This window comes from Strongylocentrotus purpuratus, unplaced genomic scaffold (genome assembly GCF_000002235.5).
Source record: "Strongylocentrotus purpuratus isolate Spur 01 unplaced genomic scaffold, Spur_5.0 spur5_scaffold_11, whole genome shotgun sequence".
Classification (NCBI taxonomy): Eukaryota; Metazoa; Echinodermata; class Echinoidea; order Camarodonta; family Strongylocentrotidae; genus Strongylocentrotus; species Strongylocentrotus purpuratus.
The window spans coordinates 14,363,884-14,372,969 of NW_022145596.1; positions in this window are offsets into that span (position 1 = coordinate 14,363,884).

The window sequence follows — 9,086 nt, forward strand, 5'->3', positions numbered from 1 at the left end:
AATATGTTTGATGAGGACTTGTCCAAATGTGTTATCACTGTTTATCGAATTAGTTTTACAATTCATATTTTGACTAATTTTTCGAATCAGGGGAAAAGATAGCGTCTATTCATATTGTGCCGAATATGTTCTTTTAATTAGAATGGCGGGCTGTAGTGCAAATGAAAAGCGACGCACGACTTATTTATCTTTGAATCACCAATAGCATATAAGTGTAACCGTTACTAATAAAAGCTTGCCATGCTTTCAGTATAATAAATGTGGAATTTATCAAAAGATAATCATGTAGAGTGTGAAATGGCCTAACCAAACAAACTTGTTTTGTTTTTATCATTGGCTGCCGTTGTAATACCAAAAACTACCATTACACTCATTTTGAACATAGCAGCAGTAGGCTAATGAAAATATGTATTTAATCAAATGGGCGTGTGTTCAACTTAATATGTCACAGGGAACATTCTTTAATGATTGTGTTTGCTGTCCATAGAGTTTTCTAACTGACTGTGATTATAAAAAAACATAATTTGGTAATTGTAATTGTAACTTTTGATGTTTACATTCGTGTATTGATTAAAATCGAGACTTTCAATATATTATGGATATTGATGAAATGCTAGTGGTTATATATTCGTAGTTTCAATTGCTTTTGATTTGACAAGGTCTTTTCTATTCCATGGGACCATTTAAAGCAGTATCATTAAGATATCCTCAACTAATTCTCTATGGATCTATACATAGACATCCATTATTGTATGTGATGAATGGCTGTTTCCATGGGGATTTACACCAGACAATACATTCACCATTATTACCTCCCATCAAATATCTGTTCTGATTTTTTTATCACAGCTACAAAGGTTTAATTATCATTGCTACGTGTTACACTAAATGCACGAAAATTATTTTAGTTACAGTTGAGCTTTTTATCATTCTAAAAATGTTCATCTAGTTTTTAATTATCTGACTTCATGGGCTTAGTAAGAACACCTTCAGTTTTCAAGCACAAACTTTGTTTATGTGAACGATGGAATAGACGTTAGATCAGTAAAAAAAAACAGCTACCTCAAAATGTCGTTCTTCTTATGTTATTACTAGTTCATATATTCACGAGCTATAATGTAAATGTAGTGTATAGTAAGTTCCCTTTTTAAGTATAGCAGTTTATTGTGTATACCGTGGAACAACTTAAAAAATAATTCTGATATTTTATTTCAATTAAATTACAATGTCTCTGTTTTGACTAATTCGAAATTTAACTCACATACAACAACGAAGAAACGTTGGGTTAGGGTTATACAATTTTTCTTTTAGCCTCACATCCTGTATCAAACATTCACTGATTTTTTAATTAACTATTTACTTATTACAGCTTTTCTGACAATTTGTGTTTCTGTTATAGAGCTTCAATTCTCTTCAACCAGATAACATTAAAATTCCACACCAAACACTGGGAAGATTTATTTTTTGGTGCATCAGGACTTTTATGTAGAGAAATATAACTCATTTTGGGTATGATCGAGAATTAACGTTAATTTTAAACAAATTGAAATAAATATTTAGTGCATTACCATGATTATGAATTGTATAGAGAAAAACATTCTCTCCTATCAATGACGATGGTGCTCCCAGTACCTTTTCGAGAAGGATATAATTAAAAATTGTAAATCTTGCAATGGACTTCTTGGACTGAATTCCTATGCTGGATTCTGCATTTATTTAAATTTGTTTTATTATTCTTATTACATATTTCTTGACAACGTCAAACCATACTGATCATTCCCTTACGTTGGTTATTCATGTTTAGATATAGATATCTATTATGTGTATTGTTATTATGTCTGTGGTCTGGCGATTTTCACGAAATACTGCTAAGGAGATATATGATATTGATTTATATGTACATATTTGCAATTAAATTGTGATGATCTGAAACAGATTCACTTCTTTTCTTTGTGTTTAATTTTTAGTAGATTTCTCTCTCTCTCTCTCTCTCTCTCTCTCCTTATTCCATAAAAAACAGAATCGTTGAACACCAGAGTTGCCAAAGCTGTTGTATATCTCTCCTCCGTCTGCAAAATTCTTTATCCTGCTTTCTTTGTGCTAAGTTCTCAATTAATCTATCTCTCGATATATATTTGCCTACATATTTACCATTCGTACAGTAGTGAGATAATAACTTACACCACCATTGGCCAATCGGGACTGGCCTTTTAAATCATGAAGCCAGAAAGATGCAAAAGCTTAGTTCCGATTGGTGGTTGAAAACTAGCGACTAATTATTCAACATGGACGTTGCCAATTCAACGTTTCTGGGGGTGTGGCTGATTGTCTTACCACGACAGTTTTTGTCGGGCATTCAACTCGATCATCAAGTTTTCATCAATCATTACCAAATTAATGTTGATAAAAACGTATGATTGACACGCAGGAGTGAGCTGCCAGCTCAAACATTGGATAAGATAATATTCAGGATATTTTCGGACTCTTGGATAAAGACAAGGGATATGCTAAGAATGTCTTTCAATCTTTATCTGAACAGACCACTTAATATTTGAAATATTCAGATAAGGGTACGACGCGATGACGGTTTGGTGGGTCTCGAGCGAGTTCGATGTAGAAGTTTAAGTTTGAAATGTTTGAAAAGAAAGGAAACATAGCTAACAGTTGTTATTTTGAAATTAATACAGATGCCGGGATGTTATCTTCTCCGGAACGGACTGGTGATGGGGAGACAAAGAGCGACGGCGAGAGAGCGCACAAAGCAATATAGATATTCTGAATAAATTCGAATAGAATGGATTTTGGTTTACCTCATCGTTGAAATAGTTAGTGAGGCTTACCTGGCTTTTCTTTGAGCAAACTTTAAAATAATGCAGTGTCAGGTTTTCTCTCATTTTAGTTTTGAATTATGAAAGGCCAAGTATTTGACATCGTGCCAATCTATCTTTCCGAAAAATGGCTTATCTTATTAAAAAATGAGTTCACAAGTTCTTTCTTTCCAACATTACATCTTAAACAGTGCATCGGGCAAAACCAAGTCAACAATCTTTCTTTGATAAAAACCGAGCTTCAGACAGCGATAAGACGAAATGTCGATAAGTGTAGTTCAGTTAGGAGCAATACAAACAGACCCGAATACTATTTGTTTTCATTTTTTTGCAAAGCGTTGTAGTAAAAGGTTTGATTAAGTTTGAAACTGGGTCACTATTCTACATAGTTTTACTTGAGGTCGAATGTCATACTTGTAGCCATCCACCGTTTGACACTTCATGCCATATTTTCATCACGATGGCTGGACAAACTAACTCGGAGAGAGCACTTTTTAGACACTATACCCCATGTGAAACTAAGTCAATTTTTGTTCCATTTATGATTATTTAACAAATTACGAATATAAACACGCCCTTTAACCTTGACAAACTTTGCTTTGTGTCGAACCGCATGGAAACATTATGATAAAAATGAAAATATAAGAAATATACATTTGGGTTTGAACCCCCCCCCCCCTTTTTTTTTCAGACATTTATCTTCCACAGACATACTAGGCGCCATAAGTGTCAAGATTGTTGGTGTTGATTATCTGTGTAAGCCTTGTCAAGCAAACAAAAACCGTGCGAATACCAGACACTCGTAGGTATTCTCACCCCCCCCCCCCTCTCCAAAGGCGGATCCAGGGGAGTAGAACAGGCAGCCTACTTCCACATTAAAAAAAGAATGAAGCAAATCTTTTTTCATATGAACAATTTTTGTAAGGGCTATAAGGGCAAGCGGGATTCATATTTCCTCGGTTTATATTTCTTCAGGATTTTTTTCATTGCTCCTATCCAACCCCCTCCCACTTTTAAAGTGAGCATTGAGAGAGCCCACGAGATTTTCGACATCATTTTCCTATGAAAGAGTAGTGTAGGGAACCCATCTCTTTTTCTGACACTTTTGTTTTACCTCCCGCCCCTTTCTTAATTTTTCTTTCTAGAGCCTTCCTACATTAATTTATGTTGCCAATTCTGGCCTCAGTAATAACATTTTCTTATTGAAAGACTGTGCGAGTTATAAATAATAATCATTGTAAGCACTTTGTCGAAAACTACTGATGCGATATGAACAATTATTTTAGTACAATACCCTCTAGTTTACCATGCCTCGGACAAAATAACCAATAAGACAACTAGCCCGAACATCTCTTCTGCCAAATTTATATTAGTGTCTTAAAAACATGCTTACTTTGTAGAAACTATCTAAAAACAGAATTTGTTTGGCCTTAGTTGCATGGTATACAAGGCATGAGAAGATCTTTAAAAAAAGGTATAGCGACAGCAATATCTATAATTCAAATTATTTAGCCCATTTCCTTTAGGTATGGCTCGCCGCAAGGTTTGAGCTTTAGGGATTGTTGCCTTTCACAAACTGCACTAAAATTTCATATCCCGAAAAAAGGCTATATCAAGTAAAAGGAACTCGTCCATGTGCTTTTCGGGCTCTTTTGTTTCATCCCGCTATTGCCGTGTACAAAGTTCTTTTCCACGCAACATAAGAAAGATAAAGAATATCATGTAAAATTGTTTACATTATGCACACGACACCATGTCGAACAAGATGTTTATCTCCTTTCTTCGGTGGCTCTCAGTAACATTATTACATCGACAGTTCGGTACACGGGCGCGGGTTCCGAGTACAAATTTCAAGATGATGGGATGGAGAGAAACATCGTATCGGAAGAGTATACACACAAGTCCTCGGGTACACAGTCCCCATTGGGTCAGGCAGGGCATTATAAGTGTGGGATTTAAAGGGAGGTCACTTGCTTATAGTTTTAGAACACACTCATATATTAGTATAATAGCATTTTATTGTAAAGCATGCAGTGGGTGGGGCAGGAATAGTTCAATATATCAAAATTATTCAATTTATTCTGGAAGAATGTGTTCGACAGCCCCCGCCCCTTCCCCCCTCGCCCTATCAACATCCCTGTCTGGAAACCCACATGGTTTCAGCAAATGTACAATTGTCATCCTGGCGAACCTACTTTTACCGAGAATTAAAAGTTTTGGAGAGCCCCTCTCCCTCCCCCACCCCTCACCTTCTGATAAGTATTGTTTCTGGTTCGATATTTGAATAATTCATGCCCAAAGCGGCTAAATCCACTTTTTAATGTCTTCGATTATATCAAGGATTTTTAATTTACCACTTTTTCTTGTAAATTATCACTTTTTTTTGTTAAAGGGTAGAAATATTGCATTACGTCATTTTTTATTATCATTTTCCCTTTTCATTTCCCTTAGTTCAGAAGACTTACAAGTTAAATGTCAAGGCAATAGTCTGGAAACCATAAAACGTTTTTTTTCTTCAATCTATTTAAATCAAGTTATCCCATCTTTTTATGTTATTGTTGTTGTGGTAAAATCATAGTAGACCTGATGTTTACGTCAATATTATGACGCAATGCACTTCTCACGTTTAAAAAACAAACTAATGATTGAAGGCCAGCTTCATCGTCATCGCCGATACATCTACATTTACCATATTTCGCTCGTTTACAGCTCTTTTTACACAGACTACAATAACTCCAACTTTAAAAAACAAAAACATCGTCATTGGTCAAATTTATTTTAAGAAAAGAAAGGAGAAAAAAGGAGAAAAGAGCACCATGATTTAACGATATGTAATTATCGCTCACTTTCTCTCGTTACAATTTTGGCGAGCTGTCACAAACGTTTAACCCTTTCACAAGTATTATTTTGAAGTAAAGTATTACATGGAAATGTTGGAAGGAAGAGAAAAGAGATAATGTGAAAGAATTGGTAGAGGGGAGAGAGAGAGGGGTGGAGGGAATAAGATGTAAAAAGAGAGGGGATAAAACAAGAGATGACCCTCATCATCGAAACTTTTCTTAAATCACAAAATTTTACATTTCTTTTTACAAATATATATATCATTATATACTTTTCATCTCTTGTCTTTCCAAATGCCATCAAAGTAACATCCTAGTTTACAAGGACATCGAGTGACTTTACTATCTCGTGGACAATGGGCAACTTTTGAGAAATGAAATGCGGAATTCAGAAATAGCTAATCTATTTTTGTTTTAAATTTAAAAAACACGAACGCCCCATCTCTGATTACTGGAGTAACAGTAATATGTTGTTTTCATTATATGCAAAAAGAATCTTACCAGTGATATGATTACGAGTTGTGTCACGTTTAATACGTAGATAGATTGCAATCGTAAGAATCACTCAATTTCCCCCAAAAACTGATAAGTACGGAATGAAACAGGTGGCAAAAACAATCTATGGGGTTCTAAAACCTGTCGAATAGCACAAATCGATTTAAGTACCTGATATAAAACTAAACGCTGTGGCTGTTTTTCACTGCAATGAGTATGTTCCTGTCAATATAAAAAAAAAAGTAATTTGATTATTCATCTAAATTTAGCATTTCTTGATCTTATGTCAGGTTTAGATTTTAGTTATCTGCTAAATAGGTAAGATGACAATGACTTTCTGTGGGGTATTCTATCTGAATTTGTTTTTTAAACATAAATTGAATTCCAGCAACACTTGTAATGTAAGAGGAAATCACTCCATTTATTGAATACTTTCCTCATATATTAATGAAGAACACAAGCGGAAGAATCTTTTCCTTTTCCGAGTATGTTTTTCTAAATACCCAGGTTTTACAAATCTATCATGACTAATGCAAGAGTCTAAGAAATTATGTATATATATATATTTGTTTGTTTGTTGAAATTATGGTCAAGAGATTTCATATACAACTACGTCAGTAAGCAACTGTACAAGTTATTGAAGAATACCCAAATAACACAAAATCTAACTTCGAGAAGGGTTGGTCGACTTTTCTTACTGATAACCATGTATCGGTGAGGGCGGGAGAGCTTTACGGGCATATTTGTTCGACTATACGCTCGTTAAACACAATTATTTAAATATATTTGACATGGTCAAGAAAGTGATCAAAAACATTTCAATTTGAAAGAAAGAACATCTCTGAAATTCTGTTTTTTTTTAAAATGATTTGTATAGAAAACTCTAAATGAGAAATATCGAATAAAAAGAACCAAATTTTTGGTATTCCATTCAAGTCATATTCAAGGTTATTGACATTAAAAATATGGTTCAAGACGGTAGTTTGGAGACTTATCATGTTTGCAATTTCATGAATATAGAACAATGGATGGAAGAAAACATTTTACATTAAAATAGTAAATGAAATAGTTGAAAAACGTAAATCAAAACATAGTACATGAGCTAAAATATTAAAATAGTGAATGAACCGAACTAAATACGTACCATTGTGATCTCTTATGTAATCTTGCTACCAACAAAATATACCTTATAGCGTTATATTTGTGATCTTTACGATAATTTTGTAGATAAAGAAACCTGATTCTTGACAAGTTCTCGGATGTGTACTCAATTGATATTGATGTAGGCGACATAGAAGGCAGACTATTAACTCATTCACTATGATCCTTCTCCTGAAGGCTGATAGTTTATAGAAGAAACAGTTCCACACTACTTTTACTACTTTCTCTCTGTCCAGTCCCCACACCCATACATATACACACAAACACACACGAACACAGGCGCGTATCCGCGCACTCACACCTATACATTTCCCCACACGTTTCACACTATTAATTACCAATGCCAGTCTTGGATAGCACTGGTCTCAGAACAGGAGGTCTCTGATTCCAAGTTAATTAACGCCTTTCTTTTTAAATGGACACTGGTTTTAAATGTTTCGAAACCATTATGGAAAATATACAGTTTAATAACAAGTATGAGCACTTCTTTGGCACTTCAGCCATATCTTTTCCATTCGCTGACTTATACATTAACTTTAAAAAATCAACAATTTGCAATGAACTACTTAAATAAAACAATATATTAAAATAATATGGATGTAAATTCAAATATGAGCCAGGTATAAGCTGATATTATATTTTGAGGATCTACTGTGCACTGAATAGGTAGATTTATTTTGTTTGTGTGTTTTTAGTTGTAAAAGTGGAGAAACGTGACACTCGATGTAAAGGAGCGGTGACTCGTTAAATACAGGAGTGTAAATTGAAACTGAGATGTCACGGGTTCGGAGCTAAATCGTGGCGCCAATGATTTTCCTGTGCTATTTTTTTTATTAAAGGTGGTATTAATACTTGACCGGTGAGACCCCCAGATAAGATTTGTTGTAGATTCACTGGTCGTTACGTGCTGGCTATTATAATCAGTCAAGTAAAACGCTCATCGACATCAAATTTGAAAATGACAGATCATTATTAGAAACAAATGAACTATTTCCCCTTTAAAAAGAGGAGAACACTCACAAACATAAAATAAACGTTATTGAACATGTATTTCGTTTCATTTAAAGAGTTTTTCATCGTTATTTGGATTAATTCTACCCCTTAAATTACCCCAGAGAGTTTAAGAAACGCGTAATATTTGTTGATTTATTGAAACATATTATGCACAGTAATCATCAACATAATTTTGTTTATTAAAAGTATAATTGCTCTTATAATCTAACTTGCATCTTTTGTGTTCAGCGTTCAGAATACATTCACCTATATTATCTACCATTTCGTGACCGCTCGGTATGTCATCATGTTCACCTTATTTTCTACTTTTGCCGGCTTTCGGATGACAGGCCTTGAAGATGGCGTCAGAATTCTGGCCACCATTTATGTTTACGTCTAACAGCTGATCTGTAGGGAACTTAGAAGAAGACTTCAAGCTTTTCATCTTACCAAGCTAGACTTATCACTGTCATTTTACATCCCTTCTCGACCTCTAACAAACTTAATCAGACTTAGTGACAATTCGAATTTGGAATGATTATAGGATAGTTTCGTTTGAATGCTTGGAGGACACGCATAAAATGAGGTCAGCATTTATAAGATTTTCTTTTCTTATTCACCTATTATGTGACCTGTCAAGATTGTGGAAAGGAGATCTCCTGATTGAATATTTTTCTTCTTTTTTGACTGGAAGAGGTATGTTGACTTTTTGCCCCAGACTGTCATTAATGTTGTTACAGTATTATCCTTTCACCTTTTCACTCCACTC